Genomic DNA, 22,332 nt, shown 5'->3' on the forward strand with positions numbered 1-22,332 from the left:
GATTTCAATTTGGCTATGGTGGAAAAACAAGGTTGGAATATGTTGGCGAAACCCCACTCTCTTGTCTCACGAGTATTTAAAGCAAGGTATTTCCCTAGAACTTCCTTCCTTAAATCCTCTCTTGGCTATAATCCTATTTTTGTCTGGCGGAGCCTCTGGAAATCTAGAGAGGTTTTAACAATTTGGTGCATGTGGAGTATAGGGGATGGAAGTAACATTATGGTGATGAATGATCCTTGGCTAAGAGGGAAATGGGAAGGGTGTTTGGATGGTCCTCAAGGGCAAGGTGTGTGTAATCTCCCTGTTAATAACCTTATGATATATAATACTAAACAATGAGATGTGCAAGTAATCCAGTCTTTGTTTGATCATGTAGTGGCGAAGGATATCCTTATGGTTCCGCTAGTGGAGGAAGTTGTTCAAGATATCATGATATGGAGAGATGAGAAAAATGGAATTTATTGTGTCAGATCGGGCTGTAGGTTAAGGAGGGAATCCCAAGCAAATCCGTGGAATAGAAGGGTGGATGGTAATTGGAGTAATTTGTAGAATATCATAGCTCCTCATAGAGCCAAACATTTGTTATGGAGAATTTGTAAGGGATGCCTCCCATCTCGGTCTAGGCTCATTCAACATCATGTCCAATGTTCGTTTCTTTGCCCTAGTTGTGAAATCGATGATGAAGACGATTGGCATGTATTTCCAGGTGCAATTCCATGATTCAAGGTTGGCGGGCAGAAGGTTTGTCATCTATGATCGAACCTTGTATTCATAATTTTAGTGATACTAAATCCCTTATTCTTAACATTTGTAGTAGAGAGGATAGAAGAGATGTCGGTAGATTTGTTGTAATGGTGGATGATATTTGGAAGAATAGGAATAATGTTATTTGGAATGATACTCGAGAAGAGGCTACAAAAATTGGCTTACAGGCCTATTTCAATTGGCATGATTAGTTCTCAGCTAGAGGGAATAGTGATAGGGCCCAGGGGCCTCCACCACCCATTGGTTGGACTTCGTCAAATGAAGGGAAGTTAAAGCGTAATGTGGATGCGGGTTATAATAATAGTTTGGGTTCAACTAATAGAGGGTGGTGTGTAAGAAACAATGTCGGAAACTTTATTGTTGCAGGAGTGGCTTGGGATTATGGTATCTTACCCACCATTGTAGTAGAAGCCATGACTTTGAAAGAAGCTATGCAAGACGCTATTTTGCTATAATTGCCTAATGTTATCTTTGAAAGCAACTCACAATTAATGGTACAAGCTACTCTCTCTAATCACTTTGGAATTATTTATTAATATAGTAAGATTTTTTTTTTTTTGCATTTTTGGCTATTTATTATTTTAAATGAATAATAATTAAAAAGGAAAATATAATTAAATAAAACAATTAATGACACTTTTATGATAATAATAACAATAATATAATAATAATAATAATTTATTAATTTACTAATTTTTTTTTTTTGCATTTTTTACTATGAAATGTGGGATTACATTTTTTTTATTTACGTTCAAAATAAAAAACGTGAGTTTGAAAGAATAAAAAAAAAATGGAAAATAAAATAAGAAGTTAATGGGATAAGATAGTTTTATGAAAAAATAATAATTGAAAAAGAAAAGGAAAATATAATTAAATAAATAAAAAAAATAAGTAAACAAGATAACTAAAAAATTATCCTTAAATTTGACTCCAAAAATTTCTAAGAGACTTAACAACTTTAACATATATATATATATATATATATATATATATATATATATATATATATATATATATATATATATATATATATATATATATATATATATATACATGGAACGACTAAAGTGAGAACACTTGGTTATTATGAAAAATGAGAACAATGAATCACGACCATTAAATTTTGATTTATATATATATATATATATATATATATATATATATATATATATATATATATATATATATATATATATATATATATATATATATATATATGATGTGCCAAATTTAAAAAAAATGATGCTACTAAAGATCGATCCATCTAACATTTTAAAAAATACTTTATTTAAAAAGTTTATTTCATCTGGTAACATATTTTTATATTTTTATGAATTTTTATATATATTTATTCTTTTTTAGCATTTTTGAAGTGAACGGTGTCACACACATGTGCTTTTGAATATGAATGACGATCTAATATTATTATTTTTTAAATTTAGTTATTGTCAACCATTCTTAAATACATATCAATATTTATAAATTTATATCTCTGTAATATCTTATACTAGATGCAGAAAAAGATAATGTTTTCTTCACTATATAATTCTATAAGTGACAACGTTTTATTTAATATTTTTTAAAAGCAACCCGATTAACAACACTTAATAAGATAATTTTGTGCTAGTCAAATTATTTAAAAGATAATAGATACATAAAAGAAAATATAAAATATTATTAAAAAAAATACCAACATCATGACACGAAAACAAAATTATATGCATTGACACCTATAATGAATGCACTTTGGATCCAAATGACTAGGGCACGTCTTGTAAGCACAATCTGCCGTAGTTTTGCAATAAAATGGATCTGGAAAGTCAAATAAAAGAAAAATTATTCTTACTATCAAATAGTGTCCCTCTGTTCCTTTTTAAGTGTCGTTTTACCAAAAAAACTCTTCAATCAAAATAGTGAATTATTAGAGTTATTTTTTCTATTATACTCTTATTTATTTTTCTCTTTTCAAATAAATTCAATCATACACTCTCTTTTTCTAAAAACTAATTGAAAAATTTGAGGTGGAGTTATTGAGAAAATAAGAGTATAAATGACAAATTATAAATTAAATTATAAAACTACACTTAAATAGGAAAAAAAATTTCTTCTAAAACGACACTTAAAAAGGAACGGAGAGAATTAATAAAAGAAAGTTTGAAAATGGTGTCAAGGAATGACTTACCATGCGGCGTTGTTTCTCCATTAATTGAAGTAAAAAACAAAGAAATAATGATAACCAAAACATAAAGGAACTTGGAAAGCTGAGCCATATTTTTTTTCATGTTTTCATGTAACAAACTGAAAAATGTGTTTGATCACTTTATAAGTAAAAATTCTATATTATGTAAACTATAATTAAATAAATTTTAATGCATTGGAGTTTAAAGAGACAATCATAAAACTGTAACTTGTGTTAGATATCTCTAAGATATATCAAAGTGTTATGTTTATATCTTATGTTCTCTATTTATTTTAACTTTAATTTTATTTAAAAAAAATTATTTCTCTTATAGCCTTTCATGATAGATAATAGAAAAATCTCGAAAGAAAAATAATTGTTATGAATTATAAAACTAATTGTAAAAATAATGAATTGAAGAGGTAACTAAACATTTATTTATAATTATTATTGGTAAAGAACTTATTTATTAATTGAAATTATCAAGAGATAACTTCTTTTAAAATAATTATAGAATCAACATTTTAATAAATCAAACATTTCTCAATCAAGGAAGGATATGGACATGGTTATGCAAAAAGAAGAAGGTATATTATATTTGTTGGAATCAAGTTGTTATATTTGCGTAACAGCAACATGAACACCAAGTTCTTTCACAGGTCAGCGACTCTGAGGAAGAATTTTTAGAAAATTGAAACGCTATTAGATCATAATGATGTCGAAGACTGCTCCCAAGAAGGCATGTGTAAATAGCCAAGAATTATTTTAAAACTCTTTTTGCTCCGAAGCATGGAAAATTTGATCTGGTCTTAAGACTTATCCAGCCTTCCATTTCTAAGGCAGACAATGCAGTTCTGTTATATGAGATATCAAAGGCTGAATTGCTAGAAGGTCTTACTCATATGCACCCTGATAAATCACCTGGTCCCGACGAGTTTAATCCGACTTTTTACCAACAATATTAGGGAGTATGTGGGGGTGATATTTTTTAGGCGGCCAAGGTTTGGTTGGACAGAGGTTATTTCCCAGCAACTCTTAATGATACAAATATATGTCTTATTCCTAAGTGTTCGAATCCTCATGATATGAAGGACCTTCGTCCCATTTCATTGTGCAATGTGGTCTATAAAATCGTTTTGAAACTCCTTGCCAATAGGTTGAAGAAGGTTTTGTCCAAATATGTTTCGGAAGAGCAATCAACGTTAGTGGATGGACGTTCTATTCTTGATAATGCTATGCAAGCTATCAAAATTATTCAAGCTCTTAAAAGGAAAACGGGGGGGGGAATAAAGCCCAGTTGATGCTAAAGATTATTATTATTAAGGCGTATGATAAGGTGCATTGGGGTTTTTTGAAGGGATGGAATTTGCTGGTAGGTGGATTCATTGGATTATGATGCGCGTGACCTCGGTTCAATACTTTGTTCTAGTTAACACGGAAACTTTGGGAGCTATACAACCAGGAAGAGGATTGAGACAAAGAGACCCACTGTCCCCTATCTTTTTATCCTTATATCAGAAGGCTTTTTTGCTCTTATCAAAGGAGCCACTTCTCGAGGAGACCTTCATGGTGTCCAAATATGTCGGGGGCACCTAGTGTGTCCCACATGCTCTTTGCTGACGATTGTTTTTTGTTTGGCATGGCAAACCTATATGAAGTGACAAATCTGATAGAGGTGCTTAAAACCTATTCAGAAGCGTCGGTCCAAGAGAAAAATTTGATCAAATCTGATGTGTTTTTTAGCCGTAATATAAGCAAACCAGCTCAGGAGGATCTTGCCTGATTAATGAGAGTTCGACATGTGTTAGCAACGGGATCGCACTTGGGATTACCGTCGATTATTGGTAGAAGTGAGAAGGAGCATTTTGGGTTTATTAAGGATCGCATATGGAATATGATCAACTCGTGGAAAGGTAGGTCTTTGTCCAAAGCTGGGAAAGACGTGATGATTAACTTTGTTCTTCAATCTATTCCTTCTTACATTATGAGTGTGTGCCTTATCCCGGATGGGGTGGTAAAAGAGATTGAAAAGATGTTGAACTCCTTTTAGTGGGGTGGTAGATGTAATAATAAAGGAATTAGGTGGTTGGCTTGGGATAAGCTAATAGGGTCGAAGATGGAAAGAGTTGTGGGTTTTAGAGACTTTAAAGTTTTCAATTTGGCTATGGTGGAAAAACAAGGTTGGAATATGTTGGCGAAACCCCACTCTCTTGTCTCACGAGTATTTAAAGCAAGGTATTTCCCTAGAACTTCCTTCCTTAAATCCTCTCTTGGTTATAATCCTATTTTTGTCTGGCGGAGCCTCTGGAAATCTAGAGAGGTTTTAACAATTTGGTGCATGTGGAGTATAGGGGATGGAAGTAACATTATGGTGATGAATGATCCTTGGCTAAGAGGGAAATGGGAAGGGTGTTTGGATGGTCCTCAAGGGCAAGGTGTGTACAATCTCCCTGTTAATAACCTTATGATATCTAATACTAAACAATGAGATGTGCAAGTAATCCAGTCTTTGTTTGATCCTGTAGTGGCGAAGGATATCCTTATGGTTCCGCTAGTGGAGGAAGTTGTTCAAGATATCATGATATGGAGAGATGAGAAAAATGGAATTTATAGTGTCAGATCGGGCTGTAGGTTAAGGAGGAAATCCCAAGCAAATCCGTGGAATAGAAGGGTGGATGGTAATTGGAGTAATTTGTAGAATATCATAGCTCCTCATAGAGCCAAACATTTGTTATGGAGAATTTTTAAGGGATGCCTCCCATCTCGGTCTAGGCTCATTCAACATCATGTCCAATGTTCGTTTCTTTGCCCTAGTTGTGAAATCGATGATGAAGACGATTGGCATGTATTTCCAGGTGCAATTCCATGATTCAAGGTTGGCGGGCAGAAGGTTTGTCATCTATGATCGAACCTTGTATTCATAATTTTAGTGATACTAAATCCCTTATTCTTAACATTTGTAGTAGAGAGGATAGAAGAGATGTCGGTAGATTTGTTGTAATGGTGGATGAAATTTGGAAGAATAGGAATAATGTTATTTGGAATGATACTCGAGAAGAGGCTACAAAAATTGGCTTACAGGCCTATTTCAATTGGCATGATTAGTTCTCAGCTAGAGGGAATAGTGATAGGGCCCAGGGGCCTCCACCACCCATTGGTTGGACTTCGTCAAATGAAGGGAAGTTAAAGCGTAATGTGGATGCGGGTTATAATAATAGTTTGGGTTCAACTAATAGAGGGTGGTGTGTAAGAAACAATGTCGGAAACTTTATTGTTGCAGGAGTGGCTTGGGATTATGGTATCTTACCCACCATTGTAGTAGAAGCCATGACTTTGAAAGAAGCTATGCAAGGCGCTATTTTGCTATAATTGCCTAATGTTATCTTTGAAAGCAACTCACAATTAATGGTACAAGCTACTCTCTCTAATCACTTTGGAATTATTTATTAATATAGTAAGATTTTTTTTTTTTTTTGCATTTTTGGCTATTTATTATTTTAAATGAATAATAATTAAAAAGAAAAATATAATTAAATAAAACAATTAATGACACTTTTATGATAATAATAACAATAATATAATAATAATAATAATTTATTAATTTACTAATTTTTTTTTTTTTGCATTTTTTACTATGAAATGTGGGATTACATTTTTTTTATTTACGTTCAAAATAAAAAACGTGAGTTTGAAAGAATAAAAAAAAATGGAAAATAAAATAAGAAGTTAATGGGATAAGATAGTTTTATGAAAAAATAATAATTGAAAAAGAAAAGGAAAATATAATTAAATAAATAAAAAAAATAAGTAAACAAGATAACTAAAAAATTATCCTTAAATTTGACTCCAAAAATTTCTAAGAGACTTAACAACTTTAAAATATATATATATATATATATATATATATATATATATATATATATATATATATATATATATATATATATATATATATATATATATATATATATATATATATATATATATATATATATATATATATATATACATGGGACGACTAAAGTGAGAACACTTGGTTATTATGAAAAATGAGAACAATGAATCACGACCATTAAATTTTGATTTATATATATATATATATATATATATATATATATATATATATATATATATATATATATATATATATATATATATATATATATATATATATATATATATATATATATATATATATGATGTGCCAAATTTAAAAAAAAATGATGCTACTAAAGATCGATCCATCCAACATTTTTAAAAATACTTTATTTAAAAAGTTTATTTCATCTGGTAACATATTTTTATATTTTTATGAATTTTTATATATATTTATTCTTTTTTAGCATTTTTGAAGTGAACGGTGTCACACACATGTGCTTTTGAATATGAATGACGATCTAATATTATTATTTTTTAAATTTAGTTATTGTCAACCATTCTTAAATACATATCAATATTTATAAATTTATATCTCTGTAATATCTTATACTAGATGCAGAAAAAGATAATGTTTTCTTCACTATATAATTCTATAAGTGACAACGTTTTATTTAATATTTTTTAAAAGCAACCCGATTAACAACACTTAATAAGATAATTTTGTGCTAGTCAAATTATTTAAAAGATAATAGATACATAAAAGAAAATATAAAATATTATTAAAAAAAATACCAATATCATGACACGAAAACAAAATTATATGCATTGACACCTATAATGAATGCACTTTGGATCCAAATGACTGGGGCACGTCTTGTAAGCACAATCTGCCGTAGTTTTGCAATAAAATGGATCTGGAAAGTCAAATAAAAGAAAAATTATTCTTACTATCAAATAGTGTCCCTCTGTTCCTTTTTAAGTGTCGTTTTACCAAAAAAACTCTTCAATCAAAATAGTGAATTATTAGAGTTATTTTTTCTATTATACTCTTATTTATTTTTCTCTTTTAAAATAAATTCAATCATACACTCTCTTTTTCTAATAACTAATTGAAAAATTTGAGGTGGAGTTATTGAGAAAATAAGTGTATAAATGACAAATTATAAATTAAATTATAAAACTACACTTAAATAGGAAAAAAAAATTCTTCTAAAACGACACTTAAAAAGGAACGGAGAGAATTAATAAAAGAAAGTTTGAAAATGGTGTCAAGGAATGACTTACCATGCGGCGTTGTTTCTCCATTAATTAAAGTAAAAAACAAAGAAATAATGATAACCAAAACATAAAGGAACTTGGAAAGTTGAGCCATATTTTTTTTCATGTTTTCATGTAACAAACTGAAAAATGTGTTTGATCACTTTATAAGTAAAAATTCTATATTATGTAAACTATAATTAAATAAATTTTAATGCATTGGAGTTTAAAGAGACAATCATAAAACTGTAACTTGTGTTAGATATCTCTAAAGATATATCAAAGTGTTATGTTTATATCTTATGTTCTCTATTTATTTTAACTTTAATTTTATTTAAAAAAAATTATTTCTCTTATAGCCTTTCATGATAGATAATAGAAAAATCTCGAAAGAAAAATAATTGTTATGAATTATAAAACTAATTGTAAAAATAATGAATTGAAGAGGTAACTAAACATTTATTTATAATTATTATTGGTAAAGAACTTATTTATTAATTGAAATTATCAAGAGATAACTTCTTTTAAAATAATTATAGAATCAACATTTTAATAAATCAAACATTTCTCAATCAAGGAAGGATATGGACATGGTTATGAAAAAAGAAGAAGGTATATTATATTTGTTGGAATCAAGTTGTTATATTTGCGTAACAGCAACATGAACACCAAGTTCTTTCACAGGTCAGCGACTCTGAGGAAGAATTTTTAGAAAATTGAAACGCTATTAGATCATAATGATGTCGAAGACTGCTCCCAAGAAGGCATGTGTAAATAGCCAAGAATTATTTTAAAACTCTTTTTGCTCCGAAGCATGGAAAATTTGATCTGGTCTTAAGACTTATCCAGCCTTCCATTTCTAAGGCAGACAATGCAGTTCTGTTATATGAGATATCAAAGGCTGAATTGCTAGAAGGTCTTACTCATATGCACCCTGATAAATCACCTGGTCCCGACGAGTTTAATCAGACTTTTTACCAACAATATTAGGGAGTTGTTTACGGTGATTTCCGGTAAACAACCGCTAGTCTTCCAAACTATAATAAATAAGATTTGGTTACTTGCAGGATCGACTAGATTGATCCTAGGACACATAGTCAAGAAGATTGTCATCAATGTTTATTCGAATCATATTCGTTATTTGTCTTCTTCAATAGGCGTTGTTCGATTAACAGAACAAATAGTCTTGACAATCACTTTGTTACATATAAATGTGACTTCAACGAAAAGATAAGTAACATAACATAGAAAATTAAAAGGACAATTGAAACGTAAAGAATCTTAAACTGCAGAGATATAAAAGACTTTGAAAGTAAATAGCATGAAAGTAATTCGAAAGTAAATGACATTAAAGTAAAGATGCAGAAACGTAAATGGCAAGAAGTAAACGAAATGCAGTAATTCTGAAAGATATTTAAAAGCAAAGGATAATACACATGTATTAAAATGGTGGTGTCATACGTACATTTTCTCAGCGAACTCTTTCTCTTAACGCTTGATACTTGAGTAAATATGTGAGTGATTTGTACAAAATGAACACACAGAATCCTAACATTAAGACTCCTATTTATACTAGTTTCGACCTTAACGGTCCTATACTAATCTGCTGCCACGTTTCTCATAAGGACTTCCAGCGATGCCATCTGTTACTGGACAGTTACGAAACCGTCTTCGAATTTCAAATCTTCCCGCGTGAGTCCGTCTTCGACGCGTGGCAGTGTATTAAAAACACTACGAAAAACACGCTAAGTAGTAATACTTGAATATATTTACAAATTCGTCTAAGTCCCCGAAGACACATACTTTTCACTAGCTTTCAGTATTCATTATCTTCATAGTGAACTTAGAAATATTTACTCTCGAAGCATGACCATCAGTAGTCATTCTTTTATTTTTAAGGGATGGCCATCAGTAACCATCTTTCCTTCGATTTTCTACCTCTTCGAAGGATAAATACTTCAAAACGAAATCTTCAGCTAACAAATTGCCCCCAATAAATGCCTGTTTCGAGAGTCAACAGAAATAGGCGTTTCTTGTCATTATAAGATTTCGTTCTTTATTGATCTTTGAGAGTTCCAAGACTGCTGACTAACGTCATAATCATTGATGACCCTGTTTCCGAAACGTCTTGTCATTTTCAAAGATGTCTTCTCATAACTCACATTCCCACGTTTTAACCTTACTTCTTGATCATTACTCCTACATGCTAGGAGTGAAGCTATCTCTTATTCGACCGCCGTTGGATTAAATCACCAGCCGCCACGTGTTCTTTGGATTTTACCCAAAAGATTTAAAAAGGGTTTCCGTTAAACTTTTAAATACTTGGTCTTATACTTCTACACAAACTTTCATTCCTATTTCTTCATCTTCTTCAAAGAAAACCAAACATCTTCAATTTCTTCAAAATCTTGCTCTCTTAATCAGAAATTTCTCTATGGCTTCATCTTCAAATGTTCTTCAACCTGCTCTGAAGCTCCAATCAACAATACGGTCTGGGGAACAAGAGCACGTTCAAAACCCTAACACCGAAGAAATACGCGCTATTTATGCTTCCCAGGTAATCATTCCCTTTGAACTTTCTGGAAAATCTCTCGCTTTTATGGGTCCATTACCAGGTGAAAATATCCCATCTCTGAATAGATTCCTTCCTGCTTATTACAAGACTAGACCATTAGTTAGCAAAATTAGGATAGATGAAGATGGCTGTTCTCCCTCAGGAAAATGTGCTAACATGGAAGAAACTCCCACTGAAACTCCTTTAGCTTTAGCGAAAATTAGGGTAAACTATATGACCAACTCTGTAAAAGTGTTTAGGTCAATTCCTTTGGCCAAGGATCCTGATTTGTACTATGCCTGGTTAGAAAAAGTAGAGAAACAGAAAGAATCCTTCTGGAAATCGTTAGGAATATACGATTTGATTCAACTGTCAAAGACAGGTTTAGAATACAACCAACCCATGTTAGTAGCAGCGGTTCACTTTTGGGATGCTTCTCACAACACTTTCCATCTTCCTTGTGGAATGGTTACCCCTACTCTTTTTGATGTAGCTGCGATTACAGGACTTCGACCAACTGGCGAAACCTTCGATCCTAATGAAATGGATGATGATACTATTGGTTTTAATGACTCACAAGTCACTTATACTGCATTCATCCAGAATCACCATATTACCACCGAAACGGCAGTATCCGATGAAGAACATATTGCTTTTCTAGCGCTATGGCTTTCACGATGTGCCTTCTGTTCAAGATCTATTCAAGTCGCAAAGAGATATCTTTGCATGGCTAATCAGTTGCATGCTGGAAAAAAGCTCAACCTCAGCCAACTGCTTTTAGGGTCTCTTTATGAAAACCTCAGCGAAGCTGCAACCCTTACCAAAAATTTCAAATCCGGTAGTTTACTTTATGCTGGCCCTTTCTGGCTATTACAACTATGGCTTAATGCTACATTCGAAACTCACCTTCCCTTTCGAGGAAATGTCAATGAGGAGGATAGCAAAATCAAGAATCGAACTATAGAAGGGACCAGGTTAGCTTACCTAACTCCAAAAGAAGAAATTGGAAAGCTTCGTGAACACTTCTTGGCGTATTCGATGATGTTTGCCCGGCGTAACCAGTTCGATCCTTCTATGGCTCCCTTTGTACACAGAACAATAGGTCCTGAATGGTTTACTCGAAAATTTCCATCAACATCTCAGGATCAACAAACTGAGTCTATGGAAATTTGGGAAGCCTTTCTGACTCCAAGGTTATTATCCCATCGCCTTCGACCATCAAAGGGTCAATGCATTCTCATGTGCTACCAACCAAATTTGGTCTCGAGACAGTTTGGGTTGGTTCAAATAAAACCCAAGTGTTTATATGAGAAAAGAAACCATATGTGTTTCCATACCTTGTACTTGACTGAAGAAGAATGTAAAACAAAAATCAACAAATACGTTGGCACCACCAAACTTCCTCCTGTCTCTTTCGAACCTGCTTTTTATTCTACACCAGACTTTCGTCAATGGTGGACGGATTATTATAGCTCCCAAATCTTTGATGCTGATAGCCTTGCTCAAGCACTAACTGCAGCTTTTACTGATGTGCAGGAGAATTTTCAAAAAGGTACTTCAACTCATATTAAAGAAATCCAAGCTTTTCAAAAATTCTTTGAAACTATCTACAGGCCTGATGATCTTAGTCGGACCGTTCGTGAGGCTGCAGTCATTTTGCGCGAAAAGTTTTCCGCCAAACTGGATAAGTTGAAGTTGCCCTCGTATGTTCGACCAGAACTACGTTATGAAGTGGCTTTCAAACTTAATCCTCCAAAATTCCCTCCACTACCAAGTGCTGATTTTGGTGTGGCTCTAAGTCCTCCTTTCCCAGACTGGTTCGTGTGTGGGAATGCTCTCAAAATTCTTCAAGAGAGTACCAAAAAACGCGCTGAACGAGTGGTTCCGACTAAGCATACCTTGGATACTTTCAAAGGACATCTTCATATAGATCTTAAACATGTTCGTGTCCTGACCCCAATACCTGAAGGTTTGGATTAAGACAATCTTTTCGACTGACTTTTCTTTTCTTTGCTGATATACTGATTTCAGTTTCAACTACAGCTATTGCACGAAGAAGGAAGATCAAGGAAGCTTCTGCCCAAAAAAATTCTGGGACATCTCAGAGCAACAAACCAAGTGGAAGTGATTCCATCGTTACTGGCAAGAAGCCCACGGTACATACTCATCTCATATTCTTGATTTTGCACAATCTGTGAGCAGTCTCCATCTTACTTTTCGTCTATTTGCCAGAGCTCGAAACCCCCAACAGGTTCGAAGCGGAAAGCTTCCTCGACAGCTGCTTCAGATGGTGAAGATAAATCCCCTCCCCAAACTAGACAAGGACACAAGAAGAGACAAAAAGTTGTTACCCCTTCAAGAAAAGGGAAAAGGACAAGCCCCTCTAAAACTGCTTCTCCTGGTGATAAAGCGTCCTCTGAAGAGTCTCCTTTGAAAGCTGCTAGCAATGCTTTCGTTGTGGAAAGTCATAATTCAAGTCCAGACACTATCCCAACCAAGGTATTTGGGTTCCAACCCACATATTATCTTATGATCTTAACCAAATAATTAAACTGACATTTACCTTGTTATTGCAGGAAGACGCTGGCACTGCCACTTCAGGTTTCAAGGACCATGGCTTTACCATTAATGTTGACAAACTTTACGGTAATTGTCAAACTTTAACTTTCGTCAACTAAACCTCTCAAAGGTTTATCTTTATAACTAACTTTGCTCTATTTAACATAGGTACATCCCAAAATCAAACCCATGTTCTTTCGCCAGTCTTTGAAGACGTTAGGCCAATTGCTACCATATTGCCTAATGAACCAGTCGAAGAAAGTCACTCCACTGACGAATCCCCACCTACTCATCAAGATAAGAATTTGGAAGAAGATCACCCATTCTCAGGCAGCGACAATGTGAACCCCCAAACACATGACAGTGAAGATACTGCGTCGGAGCAAGGTGCTATGGAAGAAATTTCTCAACCAGAAAAACAAGATCCTCAAGGGACTTCGACTCTTGAGACGAAAACCATTCCTGAGACAACTTCGACGCTTGCCCCCATGAAGCCTACTCCTTTGGAGCTGGAACAACTTAAGCAAACTGATCCTCTTAGTTTCTTAAAGGCCATCATGGATGCGAATACTTCTTCGCCTTCGGAGCTTAATGTCTCTCCAGTTGCAACTGTAGAATCTGGTGATAAAGAAGACATTCCTAGCCTCCTCCGACAAATAAAGGAGAGATTCTTTGGGGTCAATCTTGTAGATGTCCTCAACCGGGAACCTATTAAGAGTCACAACTTAAATCAACTTCTAAAGAAGGTAGATTTGCTTCAAGTTTCCACAGAAGTTTCAGAGGTAATTGTTCTGTTAGGCTCTCTACTCGAACAACTCCAGGCCAACATTCTTCGAAGGCAAAATGTCGAAAAAGAGCTATCTGAGACAAAGGCCTCTCATGACTCTTCATGGAACTCTGCTATGGACGCAACGAAACAAGGTGAGGCCCTCAAGCTCAAACATTCAGAAAATCAGAAGGCCTTTGATGATTATGAGCAGAACATCAACTCCTGGAAACAAGAGATAAAGGCACTCGAGGGCAAGATAAAAGAAGCTGAACGTTGTCAGGCAGCCATACAAAAATCTAACCAACAAGATTTGCTCGAAGTGGTGCAGTCGGACATTAGACATTTCGAGACTGCGCAGAAATTAGTGCCAAAAATCGAAAGTTTGAAGAAACAACGGGCACTAATCGAGCTTCGTATGTCTTCGTGGGAGACTCAATACTTGAAGATCAAAACGGATCTCCCTGAAGATTTTAACTAGATACTTTCAGTCCTGTTACTTGTTGCACCTTTGTTTTGTAATCGAAACTATTGTAGACTCATAATATTTGTATGCTTGACTCCCATTTATATCTATAATGTTTGCCAGCATTACTTTTAGCGAATCTAAACATTTCTGCCAAAATATGTCTTTAGATTCTCTACAGTGCTTTTTATTTAATGCAACGTGTAGAATCCTGAACATCTTTCGCAGCATTCTTGCCTCTAGACTTGACGTTTCCACTTCTTCTAGCCATAATCATTATAAAAAAGTGACGTCACTTTCTCCAAAACGTCGGTTTTAAGACGTGCGTGCATCAGTTTAATGATTACTTCTCAACTTCCAAGGGCGGGAAACGGCGGAAGCCATAACTCCTTTCTTTGGAAAAGCAACCGCAGTCCAATCACTCATTAACAATTAAAACCCACCCTTCAGTATTCCCAGTCTATATAAAGGGTCTAATATCAACTTCATTTCTCATTCATGCGTTTTCTCTCCAAACCAAACACAGAAAAAAGAAAACACACAACTTCTCTTTCAGAACAACTTTCTTACCTTACAATGGCTGAACCTCTCTTTTTTAACGACATCAAAGCCCTCATCAGAGGCGAGTTCAGACTCTCTGAGGATGAACTTGTTCGTCATTTCATCAACCTCGAAACCCTCTTTGTCAACCAAGAACTGGACTTCTATTTTGAAGAAGTCTTGGAGGGTGCTATTTACCCCAACATGGTGGCAGAATTCTGGATGAATGCGTCTTTACGCATAGATCCTGAAGGTAGGACCACCATTGATTCTGAGATTCGACACGCTCGTCTCAGCATTACTCCCACCACTATTGCCAACCTGATAAAATGCAATAACTCTGGTGAAACTTTTGATGACAACAGTTTCAGCATGACTACTCATCTCATGTTGAGAACTCTTATGGACAATGATCGCTTCAGTGCCAAAGTCATCAGGATCTGGCACCAGATGCTCGTGGGGAACTTCCAACCTCGGCGGATCGACGAAAACAACATCATGGTTGAAGACTTGGAGTTCATCCTCTGTGGTCTTCGAGGGAGGAAAATTAACATTCCTTTAATGATCTTCAAAGGACTTGTTAAAGCTGTCTCTGCCGGTGTTGACCGTCGAGGGGTTGTGACTTGTCTTCCCTACGGGAGACTTCTTAGTTACATTTTTCTTAAGAAAGGCGTAGTGAGGAGGATGCGTGATTCTGGAGCCAGGGATATGTTCGAGGCTGAACCTTCTCCTGTGTTGTCTTTGGACAATTTAGACCAGAGGATTAACTAGCAAGTTTTTACCTTAGGTTTAATCTTTTTATATATATATGCCTTCCTTTCTTTTTGTAACCTCAGATCCTATTCTTTGGATCTTTTTGTAATGAATGTACTCCTATGCTTGAAATGAAAAGAATATTTTGGTGTCTTCTTTGATTTTTCTTTCCATAATTCTTTCTGATTGTGAAGCCATTTTGATCAATGTGAAGTATATTTTTTGACACATGCCTGACCATTTTGGCTTTTCGTAGTACCCTGAGTATCTACGTCTTTGCAATCCTTACTTCGTGCATACTTGGTTTATATCTCTTCAAATATTTCCCGTTTACTCTCAAGATCCTATGATCTTCTGCTAATTCTTCAATTTCGTAAGCATTGTTCGAGAATACTTTTAAGATTCGAAAGGGTCCTTCCCAATGTGGGGACCATTTACCAAGTGCCTGATTCTTTCGATCTATAGGTAAAATAACTTTCCAGACTAAGTCATTATTAACAAAAGTTTTACCTTTCACCTTTTTATTATATGCTCTGGACACTCTTTCTTTTTGCCTTTTTATCATTTCCAGTGCTCGAAGTCTGTCTTCGTCCAAATCTACTAATTCATTCATCATTAACTCCCAGTATACGTTGGGAGGAATGTCTGCTTGTCTTTGTATTCTTACTGATTGCAAACATATCTCAATCGGGAGTACTGCATCATGTCCAAACGTCAACTGGAAAGGAGTTGTATTTGTGGCTTCTTTTGGAGATGTCCGACAAGCCCAGAGCGCTTGATCTAAAGTCTTATGCCAATTCTTAGGTTTCTTTCCCACATGTTTCTTAATAAGGCCAATTATTATTTTGTTTGCTGCTTCAACCTGTCCATTTGCTTGGGCGTAATAAGGTGTAGAAGTAAATAACTTGAAACCTATTTCTCTGGCAAAGTCTTGCATTTTTCGTCCAGTAAAGACTGATCCCTGATCAGTTGTTATACTTTCTGGGATTCCAAACCTATATATAATGTGTTTCTGAATGAGCTCAATCACAGCCTCTTGGTCCACATTTGCCAGAGGTATTGCTTCGACCCATTTTGTGAAATAGTCTATTCCTACCAAAATGTACCTTTGACCTTTAGATGACTTGGGGTGAATCTCTCCAATCAAATCTAATGCCCATCCCCTGAAAGGCCATGGTTTTACTATCGTACTTAATTCGTTCGCTGGAGCGTGTTGGATACCTGCATGTTCTTGGCACTCTTGGCACCCTTTTGCAAACTCTATGCAATCCTTTAACATCGAAGGCCAATACATCCCATAACGAAACAAGAGCCATTTCATTTTGTGCCCTGCTTGATGTGCACCACATGCCCCACTATGTACGTTCGACAGAGCCAAATATGCTTCTGCTTCACCCAAGCATTTCAACAATACCCCTTCAGGAGTTTTCTTGAATAATTCATTTCCCATCAAAAAGTATGACAATGCTCTATACTTGATTCTCCTGTCTGTATCCGTCGAAGGGTCTTTTAGGTAGCTAATAATTGGACTCCTCCAATCTGTGTCTGCCAATGAGTCTATATTTAGTACTTCGAATTGTTCTTTGTTGGCATAACCCAATTGTGAGTTCTCTAGATCACTTGGCGAAAGTTTAGTAAACATTGCTCTTCCTCTTACTTCAATCAATTCCTCCAACTTTTCTTTTGACACTTTATATCCTGAAGCTAATTATGCCAAGTCGTTTGCTTCCTGGTTATTCACCCTTGATACGTGTTTTAATTCCACATATTCGAATTTCTTGAGTAGCCTATTTGCGATGACAAAATACATGATCAAATTCTCCTTTAATTTCGACTCTGGTTGCCCCCAATTCTAACAAAGCCTCAAGTCCAGCAATTAATGCTTCGTATTCAGCTTCATTGTTGGAGCATAATGGACCTTCGATTTTAAACTTGAGCTTTGTTGGAATTCCATCAGGAGAAATTATCAATATTCCAACCCCAGTACCCTCTCTATGCGTTGAACCATCGAAATATAACTTCCAAGGTTTTAAGTCCACATTATGCTGATGATTCTCAACCACTGCATGGTCGACAATGAAGTCTGACACAATCTGACCTTTCATTGCCTTGAGAGGCTGAAATATTAATGAATATTCAGTAAGGGCCAAAGCCCATTTGCCAATTCGACTATGTAGTATTGGCTTAGATAACATATGTTTAATAACATCACAATGAGATGAAACGTAAACATCAACTGGCTTTATATAATACTTAAGTTTGATACAGGAGAAATACAAACAAAGGCAGAGTTTTTCTATGTCAGTATATCTAGTCTCTGCATCATTGAGCACTCTACTTAAGTAATAAATGGCTCTCTCGATGCCATTCTCATCCTCCTGGGCAAGCATGCTGCCTATTATTTTATCTGATGCTGAAATGTACAGGCGCATGTGCTTCTTCCCATTTGGGGGAGATAGAATTGGTGGACAAGTCAAGTATTGCTTTATCTGATCGAAAGCTTCTTGATGCTCAGCCCGCCATTCGAATTTTCCTTGCTTAAGCCGAAGTAGAGGTGAGAAAGCTTGCGTGCGTCCACTCAAGTTAGAGATAAATCTGTTAGACGCTGGCCTAAAGATCTAGAGGGGGGGGGGGGTGAATAGATCTCTCTAAGTTTTTACGGATTTTTCTACTGACTTGAGCGAAAGCGGTTCTGAATCGACTTGCGTCTATTCCGGACCGCTATTGCAAAGGTCGTATGTGTTTCAAACCAAAAAGTAAGTGGAATTGATGGTGAAGTAATATGATGGCTAACCAATACGTTTAACAACTGAAAACCAATTAACTTCTAGATTGACAACTTTGATTTGCAATGCAGTAAGATTGGATTAAGCAAAAACACAAACACTTGGTGATACGTTCAAATTGATAGTGATTCAAGTTGTGGTGAATTGTGATGTTTGTGCAGAACTTTAATTCACAATTTTAACACTTGAATCGTTGATCAATTTTGCACTTATAACCAATTATGAACAGAAAGTAAAAGAGAAAGTAAAAGCGACAAGAACACGATATTTGTTTAGGCAGTTCGTCGATCGTCCTCGCTACGACTACGTCTGCCCCCAATTCCAAATTGAAATTGGGTAATCTTTCATTAATGTTGAAAGTAGTATATACAAAGAAGATAACAAAGCGATAAACGATAAACCAATTATGTCGATCCTTTGAATCTTCTCCCCCCTTAATCTTGAGCCAGATCAAGGTTATCCAAGAGCTTCACTTTGATTCCCTTCTGCAGTGTCTTGATTCCTTGAACTCCCCGTTCCTCAATCGTTACACTCAGCCGAATCCTCAATGAACGCCTCTTGATAAAAACCCCCAAGAACCACCCGTTGTGGAGGACAAAACCCGCAGATTTTATTCACCAACAAACCCCACAAACCTTCACCCACTAGGAATCTTCAATTCCGTTCCATGGACAATATCGAACTCATCACTAACCCGCAACGCAAGAATGATTATGTGTAATTGTGTTGGAGATGATGAAGAACGAAGATGAGAAGCGTTTGTGTATCTTTCAGTCGTTGGTGTTGCTTGAATAATTACCCTTGCACAATATATATGTTCGCATAACAGTTAGAACCAAGAAAAACTGATTTTTGAACTTTCTTGATCAGTTAGGTCGACCACTTGTAGTGCTTAGGTCGACCTAACAGAGCTTGCAGAATTTTGCTCCCAGTTAGGTCGACCTGTTGAAGGAGTAGGTCGACCAGAATCCTCTTCTGATGCATTCTGGGGACATTTTCACAGATTAGGTCGACCTAGTTGATGTGTAGGTCGACCTAACAGGCTGGTATGTAGAATTCATCAATTTAGGTCGACCTAAATGATGTGTGAGTCGACCTAGCAGGGATATATGAATTTTTCTCCATTTTAGGTCGACCTGGGTTGATGGTAGGTCGACCTAACTGCTGTTTTTCTGCATTCTTCTTGTTTTGCTTGAGTTGAGGCAACCTATAAACATATGAACATAATGGGTTGACCTATGAGTGATCAATGCTTGCTTTTCTTTAAGTTTTTTGCTTCCGTCTTGTTGTTTGAATGCTTATTTGAGTTTGCCATGAATCAAAAACATCTTTGAGTGTAATCTTGTATTCACATACTCCCCCTTTTTGATGATGGCAAACCATTCGTCTAAGCTTTGGTAGTAAATGATAAAGACTCAACAGAGCTCCCCCGTACATCCAGCATCTATCTCTCAACAGGGCAATCTCTCAACAAAGCTCCCCCGTACACTCAGCATCTATTGTATCTATCTCCCCCTTTGACAACATCAAAAAGAGAAAACAAAGAGAACAGAGTAGGAGAGAAACAAGAGTAATAAAGAGTACCGGTAGTCATAGAGATAGATAACATGTAAATGGTGAAATCATAAGAGCTAATCATGTTTTAAAGAAAGCCAACAACATACATAGTAGTTCAAGAGATTTATAAAAGAAAACAGAGAGTACTACATCATATAATGTTTTTAACAACAAAACAAAAAACTTAATGGCATGAAATGCAATGAAATGATGATATGATAAACAATATGTCCTAACGCCTGCCCCTTCTTCCTCTTCCTCTTTGAAATGTATGAGGTCGATCTTCTTCAACCTGTTCCAACAAATCCAGCACAGACATGTTAAGAGTGTTGAAGCTTTGGCTTATGTTAGCATGACGATGCAATGCCGTTTCCTCAAACTGATTCTGCCTCAATATGGAATTGGATGCAAACGTTTCAAAATCGTTCCTTTGTTCCTGAACCAAGCCGTACAAAGATTGGTATTGACGTTGTTGTTCCTCATATCTATCTTGTTGAAGCTGCTGCATTGTTTGAAATTGAAGCTGTTGAGTTTCAAAGTTCTGCTGTTGTTGAAGTTGCATAGCTTCAAGCATAGATATTATGTTGGATTGATCAGGAGGAGGTGGAGCAGTGTATCCCCAAGGAACTTCTTCTTGTTGAGACGGAACATATTGCCAATTTGGATCCGTGTCATGAGCTATGTCTTCCATGTTTTGATCCTCATCATTTGCTATTTCTTGATCGTTTCCCTCTTCCTCATTTCCTACATTGTTTCCAAACTCCGTAGGATCATCATAGTTGTAGATAACCTTCCCTGTTCCTTTTTGAATGAGATAATAGGTTTTCCTAACAGGATTCCAATGATATCCCATAAGAGTCAAGGTGGTTTGTGAGAATTCCTGGGATTGATGTACGCGAGTGTAGTGTAAGTGATCAAGTCGCATACCAAAGTGATTAACAATTGTTTGAATGATTGAACCATAACACAGGGCTGTAGTTTTCTGTTTGACCTCATGAAACTTAGCAGCTAGGAAGTGAGGCCAGTGTAAACGCGTTCTATTTTGCAGCAGATACATCAGCACCACTTCATTTCTTTCAATTCTCGAATATCCTCCTGCCCTTGGTCGAATGATTCTTGAGATTACCCAGTTCAAGAGCCTAGGATCTCGCTTCAAATGACCAGCTGTTATTGTTTCATTTGATCTGTCAAATACGGAAGGATCTTTGAGGATTGACTTCATGTAGGCCTCATGGTCATAGTTTCCCGGTACATCCCCGTCTACCATACGGAGTTCATCACCAACGATTGTCAGACCAAAGATACTAATCCAGACTCGTTTGTCGACAACATGCGATCTAGATCCCATTTTGAAACGGAAATTACAACCGTCTCCTTTTGTAAATCCTGCATAGAAAGCCCTAACGGTATTTTCACAGTACGGGGTATCACATTGCAATAAGGGATGAATATTTTGATGTTCAATTAACGCAGCGACATCAGGGATATGCATGTTTTCGACAAGATTTGGATCATAAGTATATTGCTTAACAATTTTCCTTTTCATCTGCCACTTCTCAAAGTTTTCTCTACAATCAGGATGAACAAGAGCACTTACCGGTTGAGATGATGAACTGGAAGCAATTTCCTTTCCTTTTCTTGATTTTGGAGGCATGGTTGGAGATGCTTTGAGTGAGAGAGGGATGATTTTTGACAGTTTTGAGTTTGAGGAATTAGGGTTAGCCGTACCAAAGGAGATGAGAATGAGAGGGAATGCAAGAATGAAGTGTTTTGAATGAATGTTATTGGGTCGGGTCGACCTAACAGACCCAAAAATGGAAAAATTTACGCAGTAGGTCGACCTAAAGTGAAGCTGGGTCGACCTAACAGAAGTAACAAAAACAAATGACCAAATTAGGTCGACCTAAATTGTGAGTAGGTCGACGCAACTGGACCTTTTTGGTTTTTCTAAAGAAACTTCTTATGTAGGTCGACTCAAATACAGGGTAGGTCGACCTAAGTTTCTTTCAATGATGAAAATGCCTTGGAAATGTTTCTATATGATGTATTTTTGTTTTGTTATTTGCTTGAATGCACAACCATTGTATGTTATGAATGAAATGATGAACATATATACATAAGTATTTGAGAAGAGTAGATAAGAGCACATTAAGTCACTATAAGCATGTTAATTGATAGCATATTATAGCATCAATAAAATTTTTGGAAGTGAACAATAAACATGTTACCGCTTTCTCAATATGTAGGTGTTTTGTCATCATTGTGTGGAGT

The 22,332-nt window shown here is 35.5% G+C and overlaps 2 long non-coding RNA genes across 2 annotated transcripts; both read right to left on the minus strand.

Moving 5' to 3' along the window:
• Nucleotides 1-2,289: 2,289 nt before the first annotated feature.
• Nucleotides 2,290-3,320, minus strand: LOC131640306 (uncharacterized). Its single transcript, XR_009295220.1, has 2 exons — nucleotides 2,948-3,320; nucleotides 2,290-2,577 (listed from the first exon to the last, which is right to left on the minus strand). It is a non-coding gene; the product is annotated as an uncharacterized LOC131640306 (long non-coding RNA).
• A 4,129-nt stretch (nucleotides 3,321-7,449) lies between these two features.
• LOC131640307 (uncharacterized) lies at nucleotides 7,450-8,471 on the minus strand. Its single transcript, XR_009295221.1, has 2 exons — nucleotides 8,108-8,471; nucleotides 7,450-7,737 (listed from the first exon to the last, which is right to left on the minus strand). It is a non-coding gene; the product is annotated as an uncharacterized LOC131640307 (long non-coding RNA).
• Between the last annotated feature and the right edge of the window lie 13,861 nt (nucleotides 8,472-22,332).

Source organism: Vicia villosa, unplaced genomic scaffold (genome assembly GCF_029867415.1).
Source record: "Vicia villosa cultivar HV-30 ecotype Madison, WI unplaced genomic scaffold, Vvil1.0 ctg.003051F_1_1, whole genome shotgun sequence".
In the NCBI taxonomy this organism is placed as follows: domain Eukaryota; kingdom Viridiplantae; phylum Streptophyta; class Magnoliopsida; order Fabales; family Fabaceae; genus Vicia; species Vicia villosa.